Source organism: Pan troglodytes, chromosome 2, assembly GCF_028858775.2.
Source record: "Pan troglodytes isolate AG18354 chromosome 2, NHGRI_mPanTro3-v2.0_pri, whole genome shotgun sequence".
In the NCBI taxonomy this organism is placed as follows: Eukaryota; Metazoa; Chordata; class Mammalia; order Primates; family Hominidae; genus Pan; species Pan troglodytes.
The window spans coordinates 88,108,331-88,131,389 of NC_086015.1; the positions used below are offsets into that span (position 1 = coordinate 88,108,331).

Below are 23,059 nucleotides of genomic sequence, written 5' to 3' on the forward strand. Positions count from 1 at the left end.
CACGCCCAGCTAATTTTTTTGTATTTTTAGTAGAGACGGGGTTTCACCGTGTTAGCCAGGATGGTCTCGATCTTCTGACCTCGTGAATCGCCTGTCTGGGCCTCCCAAAGTGCTGGGATTACAGGCGTGAGCCACCGTGCCCTGCTGAAAAGAGCCATTCTTAGAGATTTGCTTAGCTTATGAATAATTTTATAAAAGAGTGATGAATGCTAGTGTCTTTATTCTCAGTTACTTTTACAAATCACATTGCTAAAGTTGGATGCAAAACTGAGTTAGAAACTAAAGACACGTAGAATGGAATTTTTGTCCCTATTTTTAAGAGAAAGTGACTCAAGATTGTTTTTCTCCTTAGCAATTTCAGCTTGTAAAGTACTGACATAAAATCTCCTCAAACAGAACTTTAAAATCTCCCATTATTAGGACAAAAAAAGAAACTCATAGAGATAATGCTCTTTCAAACTGTAACAATTTTTGCCTGAGAAGTAAAACAGTGAATATCAGTTCTGAAAACCGTTTTTAAATAATGTCTTTGTCTTAATTTCATAATGTTTTGCAAAATATATCTTAACTATGAATAAAACATAAAACATTTTTGTAGAAAATAATTGAGAGTTTTATTTGATTTATATAGATGAAATCCCAGTAAGTTACTAAATGTTTTCAGAATCATATTTCCCTTCCTTTTTAAAAATTCACATTTATTGTGAAGACTGCAATTGTTGAGGGTAGAAAATGTCAATTTCTAAAATACTTGTGTCCTGGGCAAACATACTGACTTTCAGAGGAAGCATGCCATCTTCGTTCTTTCACAATCCTGGTATCAGCTTGGGCTTAGTTCAAGTGGTGGGAAAAGGGATATTTGAATTGCCAGTTCTTAACAGCAGCGGAGCACATTCATGGCACCCTTAAGACAATACGATGTGTATTAATGTGAGAAGCTAGAGATTCATCCCTAGGGAGATTAGGCCAATGTGCTGCAGGAGACAAAGGAGATAACACAATACTTAACACCCTCAAGAGAGCTTTTGGAAGCCAGCAAACATAAAAGCAAAAGTAATCCCAAGAGAGCCTGCATTATCCTATTCTTGTAGAAAACCTTAGTGCACCTATACCTTGAATACTGCAAGCACTTCTGGTCATCACATTTAAGAATGAGTACTGGAGAAGGTCCAGGGAGATAAAAGTAAGCAGTGAAAGGATATATAAAGGCAATTGAACCTAGTGTTGCTCTGATGATGGGGAGAGAAACAAGAAAAACAGAAATGAAGTAAGGCACAATTTTAAAATATAATATTTTAAGACGCAAACATATAAGATTTAAGGATGTAAATTAATAAAAACAGATGAGTACATTACACAGAACTTAACAAAACATTGGATTTTCTCACTGCAATGCATAATCCAAGAAAATTTGTAGCTTTAGGAAGGGCTTTGGAAAATACACGAATGGTAGCAAGTAAAATAAATTCACGATGTTTAAGTAGGGTGCCCATATACTTTTATCATCCAAACAGGGATGATATTTAGAATAATGCAATGGTTAGAAATAAGTATGTAGAGACAAGTGTAAAACAGGAGAGTCCCTGACAAAATGAGAAGTATGATCACATTATATTTAGTAATATATTCTTTGGTTTTTTAAGTTAATGTGAGGAACAAAACACATCTGTTCTGCTACAGCATAGAATAATGTTCTTGTGGCTACTGCTAAAGTAACTTCTGCCTTAAATATAGGCATTAGAGATGGTTACCTGAGAAGTATGATGTTTTAAAATGAAATAGAGCTAAGCTATATATCCTCTCACTTGGAAAACATGGATTTTTAAATTGCATCCTTAGAGTGACATTCACTGAAAAGAGAAGGGATTCTCTATTTTCTACCCTGTTTTAAATAATTGTATTCTTGGAGTGATAACCTATTCAATCAATTCAATATTGTATGCTTATAACTTTTAAGTGTGTTTTTATTTCTGTAGGAAGAACCTAGGGAAAAGAGAATAGTAAACTCTGGGAAATCTGCAGTAGAGTATGATTCTTAAGAAGCATTGCATTGAAAAACATCAATCTAACATGCATGACCAGATTCCAGGGAAGAGCTCAAACTTTAGATATTTTTATTTATTTATTTATTTATTTATTTTTATTTTACTTTATTTTTTTGTGACAGAGTCTTGCTCTTTCACCCAGGCTGCAGTGCAGTGTCACAATCCTGGCTCACTGCAACCTTCTCCTCCCAGGTGGAAGCAATTCTACTGCCTCAGCCTCCTGAGTAGCTGGGACTACAGGCATGCACCACCATACCTGGCTATTTTTAAATTATTATTGTTATTTTCTAGTAGAGACAGGGTTTCACCATGTTGCCCAGGCTGGTCCTCCTGACCTCAGGTAATCCACCCCCCTTGACCTCCCAAACTGCTGGGACTACTGGCATGAGCCAAAGTGCCCAGTCTTAAACTCTAGATATTTCTCAGGAGATATGTTAATTCTATTTAAAAAGTACTTTGGAAGAGGCAGTATGTTAGCAATAAGTGATTTGGTGAAAATATACACAAATATAATAACATGTCATGTAATAAATTAATAAAATGAATGATTAAATAATTATAATTTAAAGCAAAAACATTCATGTAATATATCCTATATATGCAAGAGCCTATTAAACATTTAAGCTTGAAAATCACAGAAGCCTCCAATCACATGTTCAAAATTTACTCAGCTTCTAAAGTGAGTCACCCAAGAAGAGAATTCCAGACTCTGAGAAAGTTATATCCTTGATACAACTTTCTTGCTAATTACTCTAATAATTCACCAAATTCTGTTGACATGACTTAAAAAAAAAAAAAGCTCTCATATGTGAGTCTCTATCCACTTTCACCTTCAACTACAAAGAAGCTACCAGCATCTCTTGCCTGAATTATGACAATAGCCATTTAAATAAATATTCTTCTGTATATGCATGTTTTCCCAAATTCATTGTATACTCTGCAGCCAGTGCAATCTTTTAACATAAATAAAGATAATCATATCAATCTTCATGATAATTCATTGCTGTAATAATAAAGACTAAGATCCTTCCTCCATATTGCAAGACCACGAATTGTCTGTTCCAGCCTGACTCTCCAACCTCATTCCAGCTACCCTTTCTCTTAGCCTCTTTGGTCTAGTTTCACTAGCCTACAGGAATGTTGGTATATTTTCATACCTCTATCTGTGCATATTATCTCTGCCTGAAATTCTACCATACTATCTCTACTTCATATCAAATCATATAGTACCATTATTTGTATTCATTCCTCAAATATGAGCCCAGAAATTATTCACTGACTCCCCAAAATCAAATGATGCCTCAAATATCTCTCTGGAGTTTTTCTTTATTATTTATAAAAAATTTATGTTTTTTTTCAAGTTTATTTTAAAATCAGGGGTTTCCCATGGAGGTTTGTTACAAAAGTATATTGCACGATGCTGAGGGATGGAGTATGAATGAATCTGTCACCCAGTTAGTGAGCATAGCACCTAGTAGGTAGTTTTTTAACACTTGCCCCTCCCCTTCCTGTTTGTAATTATGTTTTTAAAGATTATTTGATTAATTTATGTTATTATTAGACACTTAGCTCAATGCAATAAAGATTATGTCTATCAATACATGTAAATAATTAATTTTGAATAAAAGTGTATCTCCAGTGCCTATATCTCCAGTGTTTATTTCATTGCTCAATGTACTAAGGTTGTAAATAAATAGTTTTGAATAAAAATTGCCTCTAAATAAGGCCACTAACAACTTCTCCCTTCCCTGTACACACATTTGAGCTTGCATTAAGCAATGGGATGCCGCACAAGTGATATTCTACAGCTTCCAAACCCAGGCCTTCAAAATATGGCAGCTTTAATTTATCCTATTTTGTAAAACCAGCAATGCTGTAAGAAGATACAAACTATCCTGCAAGCTAGAGTGAGAGAAAACAAGAGGAAGCCCTGGAGAGTAAGATGCCACAACGGAAGAAGGCAGCCATGTGGAAGAACACCGGAATGCCAAACATGTGAATAAAGCCTTGTTGGACTTTTCAGCCTAACCCAGTTGCCAGCTGAATACAGCCAAATACATTTTCCAGCTGATGTCACAGGAAAAGACTAAACACCTGGAGAAGCCCTGTCCCACATCCTCATTCAATAATCATAAGAAATAATAATTTGTTGGCTTACAGCACTAAGTTTTAGGGAAATTTCTTACACACCAATTGGCAATTAAAATAAATAATTAAGACTCATTATTCAAATTATCAGAATGGTACAATGTGTTTTTAAAAGTAGTACTTAAGATTTATGAATTTTAGAGTGGATATAGGAAGTAGTGGAATATGAAAGTTGAAATGTAGAGCCTCTTTAATGTTGAATGAACAATGGGTATAAAATAGTGTTTCTTGGTAGAATAGTGATGGTATTCACTATTCTTTAGCAACACTACTCTGTCTACCATGATACTGATAGATTTTTTCTTTTTATTTAGATAACATTTTATTTTTATAGGACTTGGTAAAATACATACAAGATAAAGATATATACATAAACATAAATTGTATATATATGCTATACATATGTGTGTATATATACATAGGTGTGTGTATATATATATGATATATGAAATGTTTTGATACAGACATGCAATCTGTAATAATTACATCATAGAGAATGGGGTATTTATCTTCTCAAGCATTTATCCTTTGTGTTACAAATAACCCAATTACACTCTTTTAGTTATTTTTAAATGTACAATTATTATTGGCTGTAGTCACCCTGTTGTGCTGTGAAACAGTAGATCTTATTCATTCTTTTTAAATTTATTCTAAATTTTAGTTTCCGTGGGTACATCAGTGTATATATTTATGGGGTACATGAGATATTTTGATACAGGCATACAATGCATGATAATCTATTGTGCAGTTCCTCTCATCTTAAACATGGATCATGTTTCCCTCCTTTAGAGTTCTACCTTTAGAGTACTACCTCCATAAACAATCTTAACTTGTTCTCTCAGGAGACAAACAACATACATGCTACCACTTTTAATCTGTCCACATTTTCTATATTCTGGCACAAACATTAACAAGTAATTATCTGATTTGGGATTTTTTTTTGGTAATAGCTTCTCTATTTTCATATTAGAAAGAGTGTTTCTTGAAAGAGTCCACAATTCTTATTCTGTACATATGGAGTCAAATACATCTTAGAATTCAACATTTTGAGATTGTAGAACTTTTATATTATCTCTCTCTCTCTCTGTCTCTCTCTCTCTCTATATATATATATCTATAGATCTAGATATCTAGATATCTATAGATATAGATCTATAGCTATATATAGATATATAGATATAGATATCTATATAGATCTATATCTATCTATATCTATAGATATCTAGATATAGATATCTATAGATATCTAGATATCTAGATCTATAGATCTATATCTAGATCTATAGATCTAGATATATATCTAGATCTATAGATCTATATCTAGATATAGATCTATGATATAGATATAGATATAGATCTAGATATCTAGATATCTATAGATATCTATAGATCTAGATATCTAGATATATAAATATCTATAGATATCTAGATATATAAATATCTATAGATATCTAGATATATAGATCTATAGATATAGATATAGATGTAGAGATAGATATAGACAGATATAGATCTATATATAGATATAGACAGATATAGATCTATATATAGATCTAGATCTGTAGGTCTAGATCTATATATAGATCTATATCTATCTATATCTATCTCTACATCTATATCTATATCTATAGATCTATAGATCTATATATCTATAGATCTATATGTATAGATATCTATATATAGACATATCTATACATCTATAGATATCTATATATATAGATCCCATATATCTATCTATCTATCTGTCTATCTATCTATCTATCTATCTATCTATCTATCTATCTATATAGATCCATGGGACCTGGGGGAGTACTCTATAATAAAGCATATTAATATTACTTTTGCAAATATATGAATATTCACATAAAGTGAGATTCATAAAGACTATAAATAAGTTTAAGTGAACTTTTCTCCCAGCATAGTTTGGGAAAGATCATGTTTTGCTTTCAGATCAAGTTATTAAAGATATTTTATATTTTAGCCTATTTCAGATATCAAAACAATGGTTAATAATTGTGTTTCATCCCTTGCTGGATCCAGTCTCTCCCTAAGGTAGCCATTTCAATCTCACTAAATCAATTCTCCACCTTTTTTTTTTAATCGGAGTTGTATGGTTTCCAGTCATGTCCTTTTACCAGGTAAACAGGTAAACCTTCCTTTTTGCAACCTTACCTTGAAAAACATATTTGATATGTAAATATCTTGGATATATCCCTACTTTTCCCATTTATATTAGATTATAGATCTAATAGATTTATCCTCTGAAGCTTTAGGTCTCATTTGAAGTATGCCCCCCTGCTCTTTTATTACTTTTTGATTTTTCTGCCTGTCCCCATCTAGTACTGACACTATTTCTTGAACCACTATCATTCTTGAACCACTATCTATTCATTTCAAGTATCCCATAATTTCTTTGTCTTTTGTTCTACTTCCTTTGCACTGTGACTAATTATCAAATCATTTCAGAAGTACTGTCCTCTGTGAAGATACCTTGGCCTTAACATTGTTATTTGTCTTTCTCTATCTCTTTTTTAGTATTGGTTCTATCTCCAATATGGTAGGGTGATCTGTTACCTTTTATATTTAAGAACAGTGTTTCTCAGATTGAAGTCAGAGGAAAGCAGGTCGATGCGTGTAGTTCCAAGGCTGAAATTTTCTAATGAACAAGACCACACAGATAAATCATTAGACTGAGTAAAATTGTTAAATTTACCAATGCCTGTAAAGGTTACAAAGAGAATTTCCTTTAAATTGGGCTTTAAAATTAACTAAAATCGAATAATTTAGTTCAAAGGTTTTGGAGTCCAGAAGCTAAACCAAAAGCCTCTTCATCAATCATTTAGGCCTGAATATTCTACTCCCTCTTTTACTTCCCAGTTTCCCCATATTATGCACCAGATGGTACAGTCTCTTAGATAACCTTATTAAAACTATCTCTGTACTTATTGCAAATTATGAACAAATCCAACACCAAGACAAGTAGCAAAAAACCCAAAAGTCAAATTACCACTTTTCTTGTTGATACAAACTAGGGTAAAGAATGGAGCTTAATGAAACGCTAAAGTGTCGTTTTAAAAAACCAGCCAAGAGTTAGGTCTCCTTAAGCAGAAATGGAAAAAGAGAATTATATCATTTTCTATGTCTGCATAACAAATTACTGGAAACTGAAAGGCATAACCAATAGACATTCATTATCTCCCAGTTTTTGTGGGTCAGGAACCAGGCATCTCTTAACTGGCTTCTCTGCTCAGGGCTCTCAGGTAGCCACCATGCTGCATATTCATCTAGAGGCTTAACTAGAAAAGAATTTGCTTCCCAGGTTAGTAATATTGTTGGCAGAATTTATTTTCTTCCAGCCATATGACTATAGATCCCCATTTCTTAGTGGCTATTGACAAGAAACCACCATTAGTTCTTAGAGGCCATGACAGCTTCCTGCTTCTTGGCCCACTCTGTAAGAAGTTTACAGCATGGTTCTTTACTCCTGCAAGACTAGAAGGAAAATCTCTTGCTCCAGTCTGCCAAGTCAGAGTCTTATATAATGTACTATAATTATGGGAGTGATAGTCCATCACAATTGACATGTTATATTTGTTAGAAGCAAGTCACAGATTCTGTTAAGACTCAAGAGGAGGGGAATCTATACACAGATGGGACTCACTGAGGTCACCTGAAGGTGATTCTATCACAGAACTTATGGTCAGTTATTCATGGTACCAACAAGAGAAAATAAACTGAATCATATCAAGCAAACAAACAAAAATATCTTCCCCAGAAACATATCATACATTCCTGGTCCCAAAGTCTACTCTGAAGCTTCATCAACATTATATAAACTATTTTGATTATGTTGGTCAGTATTATGCATCAACTTGGAAAGGCTATAGTTCCCAATTATTTAATTAAACACTAATCTAGGTGTTTCTGTGAAAATCATTTGTATATGTGATTAACGTTCATAATCAGTTCACCTAAAGTATGATAGGTTGTGCTAGAATAAGCCTGATTCAATCCATTCAGAAGCTTTAAGAACTAAACAGGTTTCCCTGAAGAAGAAATTTCACCTACAGATAGCAGCTTCAATTCATTCCTGAAAGTTTTATCCCGTCCTTCTTGATGGCCCTATTGATTTCAGACTTGCCATATTCTCCACAATCGCATAACCCAATTCCTTGTAATAAGTCTCTCTCTATATAAAATCTTCTCTTATTTCTGTTTCTCTGGTTGAACTCTGACTGATACAGTAGTAAATTAAAATTTTTAAGACATTTGGTATTATTATAGTGCCATCTTTTGTATAAAATACCACAATGTAGATAAATGGCATAATATGACCAAAAACACCCTTGATTTAAATAATTTGATAGGAATGTTTTCCAGCCAGTTTCAAACTGAGTTACAAAGAGAGAATGATAACCTTGCATCTTTGTATCATCCCACTGTAAAAGAAAGATACTGCTTACAAACAGAAGCAAACAGCCTGAGAACAGCCACCCCAGGCCCTGCATGGCCCTCTCAAGCAATGATGAATCCACACTGCAGTACAAGTGTGATGATGTACTGAACCATGAAGCAGTGTTTTGGCAGTCTTGGGGAATCAAAATAATACAATCTGGGTATTTTTTTAATCTGTGGATTTACTTAATTCAGAAATAAATTTAGAAAAAGAATGAATAGACTGCATAACTCCCAAATAATTATCAATAAATATATATTTTCTTACAACGGAAGTTTTTGTAAGTATTGCACTGAAATAAGTTAAACTTTACTGATACAGATGAAGAATTGTGTTCCATTAAACCATAATACTTATAAAGAAAATGTATATAAGCATCAATAGATAGATAAAAATATATAATTTTAGAAGATATTTTAAGGATGTATGTTTTTGCTTATTTCAGCATAAAGACATATGTTTGATCAAGATTCAAAAATTTAAATTATAGCCATAATAACTAAACGCCCCACTTGAAGGAGAACCCATACATTGTTTAATTTTGAGAAATGTAAATTCCAGTAAGCCTTTCAAGATTACTCTGGGTAAAATATATGCCTAGATAACAGAAAGTTGTTTTTCATTGCTTTTATTGTTGATGTTTTATAGAATATTATAATTATGAGTCAGATAAATATCACAGGACTCCTGCTGAAAATTATTACTTGAGATTTAGTATAGCCAAGCTGTCAGTTTATATAAGCTGCTGGAAAGCAAAATAAAAAGATGTAGAAGGAAAAATGTGTGGGTTCTGTTGTTATGGCTCATAAAAAAGTTAGAAATCTAAAAATATTGGGTGGCAAAGACTCTATTTATAATGTAAAGATAAAAACCACAAAAACTTGAGTTTCTAGGTAGAAAAATCAGCCAAAAAGTCAGAGTTTTGACATCTAGGTGATTGTTTGGATAGTATTTCCTTGAGAGAAACAATAAAACAAGAAAGTAGACTGTTGATGCAATGGAGCAGAGAAAATCATTTCTCAAGTATGTGGTTCTTGTGGGACCTGCTAAAATTGAGGGTCATTATCTCAGGACTGTTTCTACAGGAAATACAGATTGTGAAGACTTCTACATAGATGTGTCATGACTTGCAGGCTAAATATGGTGAAAAGCAATGCGGGGAATCTGGAAATGAAAACACAGCATCAGGGCAATATCCAAAATTTAGGAGGTCCACAGAACAAATGACTGCATCCTGCCATCCAGAAAAATAGAGGCAAAACCGGTAAATCGAAGTGGTCCATGCTTATGAGCGAGACTACCTCAGGCTGAGAAATTCTTATCACCTATTTTTAAATCACAATCCAGTAATTTCTAGATTGTGGCAAATTTAGGGCAGCAGCAACTTTTATACTCAACATACATTCATCAAGAAAAAAAGCACACACATTGTGAAAAGAATCAAAAGCAAGCATAGAAAAAAGTATACCACAGTTTTACCAATAGCTGAGGCTGATAGTTTTATCTGGCCAGAATAAATTTATTTACTGTGAATACACTGTGGAAACTTTATAGTCCTAATTTGGGTCCTTATAAAAGCACATCAAAATCAAGAAAGGAGGCTTGAAATAAATTCAACTAATTGCCATGTAAACATTTAATGACTATTCACATTTGTGTATGATATACAGTCATTTAGAAAATTATCATTTCGTACATTCATTATGTTTTCTTTTGTATATTTATTTGTTCATTCATTAATTATATAAATAGTTATTGTGCACAAAATATCTCCAGGGCACTAAAACGCAAGGAATGAAGAGATGGTCCTTGCTATCAAAGGTTGATATTCTTAAGAAAAAAAGATACGTGAATAGGTAATTAGTATTTATTATAGAAATCACAATATTAGGAATAGGTAAGTATCAGGAAGGCTTCCAGGGGTCATTTGCATCTGATCTGAAGTGTAAAGATTGATCAGCAAAGCCCTAGATCTTATTTTGGTGAGGACAACATTCCAAATAGAATTTAAAAACAAATGCAGGAAGATGAAAAATAACTTACTAGGTGCAGAGGCTTAGAGGCATTTTATAATTCCCAGAGCATAAAATTAAAGACCATGACGATTCTAGAGAAGCAAACAGGGGCTAGAACCACATGTTAAGAGGCTTGACATTATCCTGGGGCCAATCTGGAAAAGCAGATCTGCAGGTGTTAATAGATCTTATAAAGGAATAAAAAGAGTTCATTGTTAAGTCAATTTGAGAAATACAAATTAAACAAGATTAAGCAGGCATTCTTTGAGTTTTTAATATATCTGTGTGCTTTGCAAATTATCAAACATTATCCCTAAACTCATTTGTTCAAGGTAATTTTTTACAAGGAATATCTCACAGGACTAAGATTCCACTAAAAAATATCCTGAAGAGTTCATATGTGGAAATAACAAGAGCGGATTTGCAAGTTAGAAATATCTCTCTGGGGATTTTTGTGGAGGCTTGGTTAAAGGTTAAAATAAATGGATGAAGGAAGGCCAGTTAATTGGCTAGACCAGGCAAGAGATAATGAAGTACCACAGGAGCAGTAAAATTAGAGAGGAACAAGTGAAATATGTTAAGGAATTGAAATCTGTAAGATTTGCGTCTGGATGAAAAGGTAAGAGGAGAAAAAGAAATCAATTTCCATACTTCTGGGTTTGTAGACTAAGTGACTGAGAAAGGTACGGACCACCAAGTAAGATTTAAAAATATAGAATCTTTTGGGAGAGAAGTGATGAGTTAGGATTTTGAAACATAGGGCATGTAAAGACCACCGGTAATTTCAATAAGCTATATTTACAGAAACCTGAAGCTCATGGAAAGATTTGTCCCATAAGAGAGAAATTCTGACATCAGTAGCTTTGGCTTTATGTAGAAATCTTCAGTGAAAAATTTCATCTGTGATCTCTGTTTATATTACCTCTTCCTATTTACACGATGGTATGAATTTTCTCATCCATGGTTCTTAAACCAATTTGTTTATACTTGAACACATGCACACACACACACACACTCACACAGACCTTCTATCTGTAAAATTGGTAAATGTCTTACCTCGAAATAAGCATTGGTATTATTCAGAATTAGGTAAATTGGCTTTCAGTAACATGCAATCCACAAATATCAAAAGATCCCAGAGTATTGCTCATTGTGAGTCCAGGCAGGTGAGGTGATGGTTTCGATCCCAAATACTCTAATTTTGTGGCATCTCCATATCCATAAGTGTTTTCCCTTTTACTGTGACCTGGGGAAAACAAGCGTGGAGAATCTAAAACTGGTTTTTAAAAACTAAATGCTTCCACTTAAAAGTGAAACATAAGTTCCAATTACAAGGCAATTCACTATGCCTCCTATAATTTCAAAAAGATGGGAAAATGCAACAAAAGAAAAAAGAACCAGAAATATTGGTGAGTAGCAGGAGACACTATTCTAAATTAACTAATCAGCTAATTATTATTTTAGGGTCTAGCATATTTATAGCACTTTGATATAGTGTTACATATAAATGATAAAACATAAGTTTACTTAAAGCTGTTTCCAATTCCCCCCTCAAACACCAAATAAGACTCTAATAATGGATAATTACACAAAGTTGACACCTAGAATTTGCTATGGAGGATATCTTACCTATTGCTGGCACTTCATTCCAGACTTCTTAGGTAGAATCTCAGTGGAAGAGAATAATATGAGTACTACCTACAAATTGTGTAAGACCTATAAATGAATACTACCTACAATGAGTACAGCCTACAAATGAGTACTACCTACAAATGTGAATGTAGAAAAAAAAAAGATGTTAAGGAAAAGTAATTATCTACTGGATGCTCTATGTTAGAAGAATTACATTTACCCAATAAGTGCTCTATCACCAAAAAAAATAGCAAAAAAATAGTACAATACCTTCCATGTTCCACAACCACTCATGAATATCACAGTCTACAGTCTAGATTATAGAAGACAGATCTTTGCTAACATAATTACAAATGAAATCAGGTATTATGTGAAGATGGAAGATAATTTTTCAAATGTGTTACAATTAATACATAGTTATTTTGTACTTAAGAAAAAAATCAAAATGTGTGTATTTAAATAAGTTTTTAGTTTTCTCTCCTAGGTTCTGCCCTTGTAAGAGAGAAGCTAACAGAATCATTACGCTACATATTGACTCTAAGGCAAGATTAACAAATTTTGCTTCTAGAGATTCCTCCACTGGCCTTAGCTTCTGTATTTCACAGAATCATTTTCATTTTAGGAAACTGGTGTTATAAAGGGTAATGTGCCCTCATGTGATTTCTCAAACAAATGAGTGTTTTTAAAATATCACTTTGTAATAATAAAAATATACTCATGAACTTGAATTATTGTGCTGTTTATAACTATTCTCTTGGTGTGAATTACTTTGCAACAATTCATGGCCTGCACACTTGGCTTAATTAAAGTATTCTTATCCTTACAAAGTGCACAAATGAAGTAGAATTATTTTTAAATCTGTCATTTTAGGGGAAAGAGTCTGATTACTATTTGATTCAGTGGCATGGAGAAATGAATTTAGCCACAGGCAGCACAGCTCTGAGACCAATGAGAATATTGGGGAAGGTGAAACTAAGAAAATTTTAAAAAGAAAATACTTTCTGACTTTAAGCCTGTCTCCCCAAATCATTAGGGACAGAATAATGCCACATCCTCTAGTATTTGTTTTGTTTGTTTGTATGAGAAAGTCAAGGTGATAGTAAGTGAAGATCCCCCTGCTTCCTGAGTTCTACAAGCAACATGCAAATGTCAGGTTTAAAATAGTATGCTATATTTTAAAATCTTAGTAAGTTTGATATGCCATTACAGATCATTTTAAATGCTCATAGTTAGAGTGACTTATCTTTGTTAAAAATATCGCTCTTATTTTTAACTAAATTTGTACAGTATACAAGAAAGAAATATATGATCACTCGAAAGTGACAAACTATCCTATTCTCCAAAGATCTATCTCATATAAGAATTAGAAGGCTGGATTATCTCATTAACCTTAAGAAATGGCATGCTGTAATGATGTCTGTAGTTTAGCATTACACAAAAAATATACTCTCGAATACAAAATATATGTCATTATGATTAATATCACATATGTTTAAAAGTTATTTCAGAATAGGAGACTTGTTTGCTAGAAATGTAGCATTTAACTGAAGTACTGCATATCCAACTTCTATTATCCATGCACTCACTCAAGATCCAAACCAGTGCTTAAGTGTTTTATTCACCATCTTGTGGGAGCCGAGACATCTATATTAATTAACATAAAGTGGGAGAGACATATTTAATACTAATAGCAGATTGTTTTAAAAATAGAGGCACAGAGCAGATAACTATTTCTTTCATGCAATTTCTGGCATTTCTTCATCCATGTAACTGCCCTTCATTTCAGTAGCAATAAAGAGCAAAACTCCTAGATATCAAAATGATAAATTTCTTTCACTCAGAGTATCTTTCTTGCTCTAGAATACACTATACACTCACTAAAAGGGCATTATTTCCTAGAAATGTGAGAGTTAAATTTGTTAAGCATCATGATACGAGTGTTGTAATGAACACCATGCTGTATTATCATGACTTCAATAAGATCAAATGCTGCTTAGGCATCTGAGATTCCTGAAACAGAACTGAGAGGATCACAAGGATTAAAGACATATGAAATGTTAAATCTTTAATCATTTTTCACACATTTTATGGCTAGCCTATCCTTTCTCACAATTCAATGAAGTTGAGACGATGACAAGTGGAAAATAGTCAACTAATTAAATTTCAGCCTTTCAAAAAGGTCAAAATAGTACAGTATATTACTATACTTCACAGAATAAATGAAGCATGCAAATGCCAATACTTCATTCCGGTGACAAAACCAGAAAAATATATGAGAGAAAATGGAGCAAAATTGTCTCATTGCTTCAAGGTGTAGCAGTCAAAATTTAGCTAGGATTTAAATTTCATAGTGAGTTATTTGCTCTAAAACACAAAAGGTTGCTTTTGGTCTTATAACTGTATCTTGAAAGTTACTTCTGGGTTGTACTTCTTGAATATATTTTGCTATAGACTATAAATGTGAGCCAAAATCTCCCTTAGCTACATTTTCCAAAAGCTTTCTTACACTGTCTTTAACAATAAGCTGAATTTCATCTTTTGTCCATTTAATGAACAATCACACTTTATCAGTATGGTCATAAGGGACAAAATAGCCTACATAAATAACATCAAAAAATAATCCCCCAAACGGATTGTTTTGTATATATATAGTCACATATATACAATTTATATTATACACACATAATTATTAGTGTGTGATGTTTTTGATATTAAAGAACAAAATGCACTAGATATGAATGCACCTTTTATCCTTGCTGCTTTTCATGCTATTCTGCAGCAACCTAAATGCCACCCATCTCCCATCCTTCAAGGCTCAGTTTTTGTCTCAATATTATCTTAAAAAATAATATTCTAACGATTATTTCCTTTCTTTAAAACTCTTGGTTACAGTCAGTCTCAACAAAATTATATGTTATTAGTAATAAGATAATGCAAGTAAAGCACATATCACAGGGATTGGCACAGACCAGATGTTTTTAAAAAAACATGGCCTCTTATTGGGAATAGGTTTTGAATCCTGACCTGCATTAGCTAAAAATGGCAATCTCACTCTTTCATAACTATATATTATCCATAATATTATTAACCCTCTCCATTAAGCATCAGTTTTTACATGTATAAAATGATCAAAATGAAACCTATTTCAATGGGTCATTGAGGTGATTATATTTGATAATGTTTAAGGTGCTTAACACATTTGACACATAATCAGTGTTCAATAAAGATTTGTTTTCTTTCTACCATTTTCGTATAACTCCACTGTCTATTTAATAATTTCAATTAGCTGAATTCTCTCAGGCTTCTGAATGTGTGGAGAATTCAGGAAAACTCCACTGTATTAATTCCTCACTATTGCTGTAACAAAATCCCACCAACTTGGTGGCTTAAAGCAACATAAATCCATGATCTACTGACCTACAGTTATCAAGAACCTACAATTCTGTAGGTAGAAGTCTGATACAGGTCTTGCTAGGTGAAGATCATGATTTTGGAAGTGTGTGGCTCCTTTCTGTGGGTTCTAGATTCAGTTGCTGTTATTTGTAATTATAGAAACAAAGCCTCTATTTTCTGGTCACCTATGATCGATGGGTCAATCCTAGCTTTTAGAAGCCTCCCTCATTTCTTGGTTTGTGGCCATCTTCATCCTCTTCAAAGCCAGCAATGGCAGGTAGAAACCATCTTGAGTTTTAAGATCTTGTGTAATTAGATAAGGCTCATCTGGATAATCAGAGATAATTCATTTCAAGGTTGATAACAGTAACATATATGTAAATTTCCTTTGGCAAGTTTGGTAACATACTTACAGGTTTCAAGGATTAGGATTCAGACATCTTTGAGGATGTATTATTCTGCTATCTGTACTCTTTGTAGGGTTATGTCATTGGACCTGTCAGTTGGACACATTATTTTCACACATGAACACAATTCCACTATGCCGAGTGTAATAATTTGCAGTTAATTGCATTTAGGAATCCCCAGGAGTGCTAATATCTTATCACATATGTGTTTATGCAACCTGTACCTGACCTAGAGTTTTCCCCAACTGCTGCAATGGTCAGGTGTCCAGTGGGTATATACGTGGCTATATATTCCAAATTTAGTCAGAATGTTAACTTTATACTGACATAGGTGCTATAAAATAGCAGTATTAACTCATGATTTTTTAATATGAGTTTAATTTTTAATATAAGCATATGATTTTTAATGTGTATATACATGCATGTATATGTATGTATGTATATTTACACACAAAGAGATACATATGGTTATTAGATACATATTGATGTGCATATCTATGTATGTATGCTAGAAGCAATAACATGCTAGTAACAATGAACATACCATTTTGCTTTCTAAACATCATTTTCCAATAAAACAAACCATAATTTTTATAGATTGGAGTTATTTCAGGGCAGAAGAAATATAATGGAAGCTGGAAAGTCTTACAGTGCCAGAAAATAAAAAAGGGCTCAAAAAGAAGGAAAAGATAAGATCTTGTTGAAAGAACACAGATGCCAACAATTTGAATAATCTGTAAGTGGCCAAAGCTGAAAAAAGAAAATTGAATAGCAACATAAATAATGATAGTACTGGACTTTAATCCATAAAAATATAAATATTCATGTCTATATTAACAAAATTGTTTATTAAATAAACATATGAGGATGACAGTCTATTCTTCCTTACAATATAATTCTAATTGATATATGTACAAGGTAAGAAAAAAGTACTGTTATGCAAACACAGTAATAATAAATCTTTAAGACATGTTCATTGATGGAAGCTAAATTTTGAGAATGAGGCTTTATAAATTCCAAATATCTCCTCTAAGTTATTTAACAACTACAAAGAGAAAGATAGTAAATTTAGAATGGAAAATCCTGGAAGAAGCTACCTGAGCTAAATTATCAAAGTTAATGACACCTAAAGTAAGATATATTTACATTATGAACCACTTGATATGAAACACCAAATAGGGTACAACATTGTCTCTGTGGTATTCTTTTAAACAATATATCATACCATTGCTATAAGGAGAAAGCATCAGACAAACCCAAATTGAGGAGCATTCTACAGAATAATTGATCAGGGATTTACAAGTATCAAGGTGATGAAAGACAAGAAAAAACTGAGGAAATGTTAGAGACTGGAGGATACTCAAGATAAATAGCAACTATACATAATGTAGAGCCTGGATGGAATTCTGAACGGAAAAAGGACATGTGTAGATAAGCTGATGGAATTTTATTAGAAACTAGAATTGCAAAATAGTTAATAGTATCTTACCAATCTTAATTTCTGGTTTTATGTAATCCTGGTTGTGGTTTCATAAAATGCTAACATAGGAAAAAAATAATAAAGAGGTAAGAAAATTCATTTCACAATTCTGGCAACTTTTTGCATGCCTTAATTTAAAAAGTTGAAATGGTGTAATCTAATAAGAGTTATTGGGACTATTCATGCACAGGCACAGATTACTACACTGTAAGTGGTAATGATAATGCTAACATGGTTGAGCACATACTATTTAGCAATCATCAATTAATTTCATGAATTAATTTATGTAACACTCATGGTCACAGTATGAAATAAGTACTATTGTACCATCCACATTTTACATATGAAATAACTGAGGCACATAGAGTGAATTATTTAGCCCAAGAACTTTGAAACCAGGCAAAGCCCAAGCTTTTATCTCCCATGCTGCATAGCCTCTTTCGTAGAAAGCTTAATAAATGTTTAATTAAGCTGATATTTAGATTGAAAGTAGCATAATTAAATTATTAAATTTTGAGAAATGGAGTTAAGAAATAAGTCAGTATAACTTCACAGTAAATACCACACGCTATTTCTCAAAGAACATGTTTTGAATTACAAATAATAAAAACGAAGAAAATAATGAGAAAATTTTCAGGTTAGTATCTATTTTATTATGATTCCTTCAGCTCTTATTTCTGTGCTTTAAAAAATATAAAATTAGGACCATTTTGATTTCTGTTTATTGTTCTTATCTCCAAAATTTTTGTTATGGGGCTTCCTGCCTGTTCTCTATTATTTTTTCCCTTCTCTTTTATCTATATTCCCTTAAAAGATCACTTGTCTATCTTTTGCTAGCTCCTCCTCTTATATTTGCCCTATTCCATTTTATATCTCACATAACTTGCTCTGGGTGGAAAGATGATGTGTCTCAACACAGTACATTCCCTCATGGCAGAGCAGCTAAAAGAGTAAGCATTAATTTTCAACTTAAGTATCAATATAAATTTCAATTTAATATAAATCTGAAGCGTTCCAGTAAAATCTTTATTCTTGCAGAAGGTCTCTCTCATAACCCCATATTCATGATGACTTTAGGCAATGACAAACAGCACACTGTGTCAAACTCTGACTCTCCCTCATTTCTTCCCTTTATCAGCCTCTCTCAAATAAAAGTGGCAAAACTCACTGCTGAGAACATTATAAAATTTGCATTGTACTTTCAGATGTAGAATAGTAATTCTCATGGATGAAAAAAAGAGTAAGAATTATCTTTTACTTTACTAGTTCAGAGACCATAACTATTTCACATTGAAATTTTATACTAAATGAATGGAATATTTGTATCAAGCCTGAAAATCAAAGTTCTTAGTACAGTTACAAAACAATAGGTGAGACTACACAAAACTATTCTTCACCTCTTCACTCAAGTGTTTCTGGGGAAAAAACACTTTTTTCCCATCTCCATTTGGATGAATGAATCAATGAGCATCTTAAACTCAATATGTTAAAAAACATTCTCAGGGTGAGCTATTGTATTAGTCCATTCTCACACTGCCATAAAGACATCCATGAGACTGCGTAAGTTATAAAGAAAAGAAGTTTAATTAACTCACAGTTCCACAGGCTGTACAGGAGGCATGGCTGCAGTGGCCTCAGAAAACAATCATGGCAGAAAGTGAAGGGGAAGCAAACACATCTTACATGGTGGGAACAGGAGCAGACAGAGTGAAGGGGGAAGTGATACACACCTTGAAACAACCAGATCTCATGAGAACTCTTACATAACAGCAAGGGGGAAGCCTGTTCTCATAATTCAATCAGCTCCCACCAGCTCCCTCCTCTAACACTGAAGATTACAATTTGACATGAGATTTGGGTGAGGACGCAGAGCCAAACCATATAATTCCACCCCTGGCCCCTCCCAAATCTCACTTTCTTCTCACATTTCAAAGCCAATGATGCCTTCCCAACAGTCTCTCAAAGTCTTAACTTATTCTAGCATGAACTCAAAATACCAAGTCCAAAGTCTCATCTGAGACAGCGCAAGTTCCTTCCATCTGTGAACTCAAAAAATGAAAAACAAATTACTTCCAAGATACAGTGGGAATACAGGCATGGGTTTAATGTTCCCATTCCAAATGGGAGAAGTTGGGCAAAATAAAGGGGCTACAGGCCCCATGCAAATCCAAAACCCATCGGGGCAGTCATTAAATCTTAAAGCTGTGAAATAATATCCTTTGATTTCATGACTCACATCCAGGTCACACTGATGCAAGGGGTAGGCTTCCAAGGCCTTGGGCAGCTCCATCCCTGTGGCTCTACAGGGTACAGCCCCCACAGCTGCTTTGGTGGGCTGGTGTTGAGTGCCCATGTCTTTTCCAGGTGCATGGTGCAATCTGTTGGTGAATCTAGCATTCTGGGGTCTGGAGGACTGCAGTCCAGTAGGGATTTTTTATGTGGGCTCCAACCCCACATTTCCCCTCTCCACCGCCTGAGGAGAGGTTCTCCACAAGGCTCTGCCTCTGCAGCGGACTTCTGCCTAGACATTCAGTTATTTCCATACAACCTCTGAAATCTAAATGGAGGCTCCCAAGCCTCAGCTCTCTCCCTCTGCACACTCACAGGCTTAACACCACGAGGAAGTCTTGGTGGCTCCAGGCTTGCACTCTCTGGAGCAGTGACCTGAGATGTATTTAGGGCCCTTTTTGCCATGGTTGGAGCTGGACTGTCTGGGATGCAGAGCACCATGTCCTGAGGCTGCAGAGAGCAGTGGAGTCCTGGATCTGGCCTTCAAAACCATTCTTACTTCCTAGGCTTCCAGGCCTGTGATGGGAGGGACTGCTATGAAGGTCTCTGAAATGCCTTGGAGGTACTTTCCCCATTGTCTTGGTTATTAACATTTGGCTCCTCTTTACTTAGGCAGATTTCTGCAGTACACTTGAATTTCTCCCCCCAAAATGGGTTTTTCTTTTCTACCACATGGCCAGTCGGCAAATTTTCCAAACTTTCATGCTCTGCTTTCTTTTTAAATATAAGTTATAGTTTCAGGTCATTTCTTTTTTTATGAAAATGATCATAGGCTTTTAGAAGCAGTCAGGCCACATCGTGAATGCTTTGCTGCTTAAAAATTTCTTCGGCCAGATTCCGTAAATCACCTTTCTCAAGTTCAAAGTACCTCAGATCTCTTGAGCAGAGGCACAATGCTTCCAGTCTTTGCTAATGCATAGCAAGAGTGACCTTTATTCCAGTTCCCAATAAGTTCCTTATGTCCATAAGGAGGCCTCCTTAGACTGGACTTCACTGTCCATATCACTATCAGCATTTTAGTCTCAACAATTTAACAATCTCTAAGAAGTTCCAACCTCCCTTCAACTTCGTGTCTTCTTCCGATCTGTCCAAACTGTTCCAACCTCTGCTCATTACCCAGTTCCCAAGCTGCTTCCACGTTTTTAGGTATCTTTATAGCAATGCCCCACTGCTCAGTACCAATTTTCTGTATTAGCCTGTTCTCATACTGCTATAAATACACACCTGAGACTGGGTAACTTATAAAGAAAAGAGATTTAATGGACTCACAGTTCCACAGGCTGTGCAGGAGGCATAGCTGGGGTGGCCTCAGGAAACTTGTAATCATGGTGGAAGGTAAAGAGGAAGTAAACACATCTTATATGGTGGAAGCAGGAGGAAGAGAGTGAAGGGTAGGGGGTGGGGGTTGCTGCTCACTTTGAAACAACCACATCTCATGAGAACTCTATCACAAGAGCAGCAAGGGGGAAGTTTGCCACCAGGATTCAATAACCTCCTTCTGGGCCCTTCCTCTAACACTGAAGATTAGAATTCAGCATGAGATTTGGATGGGGATACAGAGCCAAACCGTATTAGCTACATTTGCTTCTCCAGGTTTAAGGGTATTCCCATGGTGTTCCACCATCCCTTATTGGCTTCTCTTTCACTTGGCCATACATTTGAAAATAGCCTCTTCATTAAGCATCCTTCATCCGCTCTGTTGACATACTGTGTCTATCCTGGTGGATCCTTTTTCAATGCAATGCACAGTTTTCCTGTATAAACTTCTTATAACTTGAAAGATAAATTGCTAGCAACAGTTAGAAAAAACTCTCATTCACAGCTAATTCAATACCACTACCTTTCCAGTTTTCAGTAAATGAGTTTACCACCTAAATTACATCTTAAATATAAAACATTGAACAGGACCCAATTTTATTCATTCATTTTCCCCTGACCTCTATTTTAATAGAGGAAGTACTTCTTATCAAAGGTCAATATTTCCATCTATGCTTTGGATCCCAAAATTCCCACTTTCTTAAAAATGGTAATGTCGGCTGAATACAGTGGCTCATTCCTGTAATCTCAGCACTTTGGGAGGCTAGGGCGGTGAATCCCTTGAGGCCAGGAGTTCAAGACCAACCTGGCCAACATGTCAAAACTCCATCTCGACTAAAAACACAAAAATTAGCCAGGCATGTTGGTACATACCTGTAGTCCCAGCTACTCGGAAGCTGGGCCAGGAGGATCGCCTAAACCTGGGAAGCAGAGGTTGCAGTGAACCAAGATTGTGTCACTGCACTCCAGCCTGGGTGACAGAGAGATACTGTGTATCAAGAAAAAAAAACGTTAATGCTTGATTAGCTATTTTTAATCTAATTTCTTCCTGTCAATATTTTTCAGCATTTAATTACGTAATATTTTTTCTCCTATCTTAAAATAATTCCTGAACTTCATATCTCTCTCAGACTACCTTTTTTTTAAAAATAGTCATTATTCTTGAAAGTGCAACAGAATGTCTTTATTCTTCATCTCTGCATTTCCCACTCACTCAGATCCAACCGATGTAAACTAGGCCAATGTGTACATTTGCAAGGCAATACGGGTTATACCTTCCTTTTACTTAGAACAGGTTGCTTATAGGCCGGGCGCGGTGGCTCACGTCTGTAATCCCAGCACTTTGGGAGGCCGAGGCGGGCGGATCACGAGGTCAGGAGATCGAGACCATCCTGGCTAACACGGTGAAACCCCGTCTCTACTAAAAAAAAAAAATACAAAAAATTAGCCGGGCGTGGTAGCGGGCGCCTGTAGTCCCAGCTACTCGGGAGGCTGAGGCAGGAGAATGGCGTGAACCCGGGAGGCGGAGCTTGCAGTGAGCCGAGATCGCGCCACTGCACTCCAGCCTGGGCGACAGAGCGAGACTCCGTCTCAAAGAAAAAAAAAAAAAAAAAAAAAAAAAAAAAGAACAGGTTGCTTATAACCCATTTTGCTAAAGATTTTATTTTGTCTTATTCTCCCAACAAAGCTTACTTACTCTACTATACACACAGATTTCTAGGTATATTGAATGGAAACTCCATTCATTGCTTTAAGATTTTATCCCATATATGCACTGGCCTAGATTACACATTTTCTGATACATTCTGTTAAGAAGTGCCTCACCTTTTTTTTCTGTCATTTTCTTTTGACATATATTTTCTTTTCTGAATGCATTT

General features: G+C 34.6%; 1 long non-coding RNA gene across 1 annotated transcript; it reads right to left on the reverse strand.

Annotated features, from left to right (window-relative positions):
- Positions 1 to 596: 596 nt before the first annotated feature.
- On the reverse strand, positions 597 to 22,602 carry LOC107970691 (uncharacterized). Its single transcript, XR_008547025.2, has 6 exons — positions 22,457 to 22,602; positions 22,056 to 22,170; positions 17,586 to 17,635; positions 11,721 to 11,910; positions 6,768 to 6,849; positions 597 to 974 (listed from the first exon to the last, which is right to left on the reverse strand). It is a non-coding gene; the product is annotated as an uncharacterized LOC107970691 (long non-coding RNA).
- Positions 22,603 to 23,059: the final 457 nt, after the last annotated feature.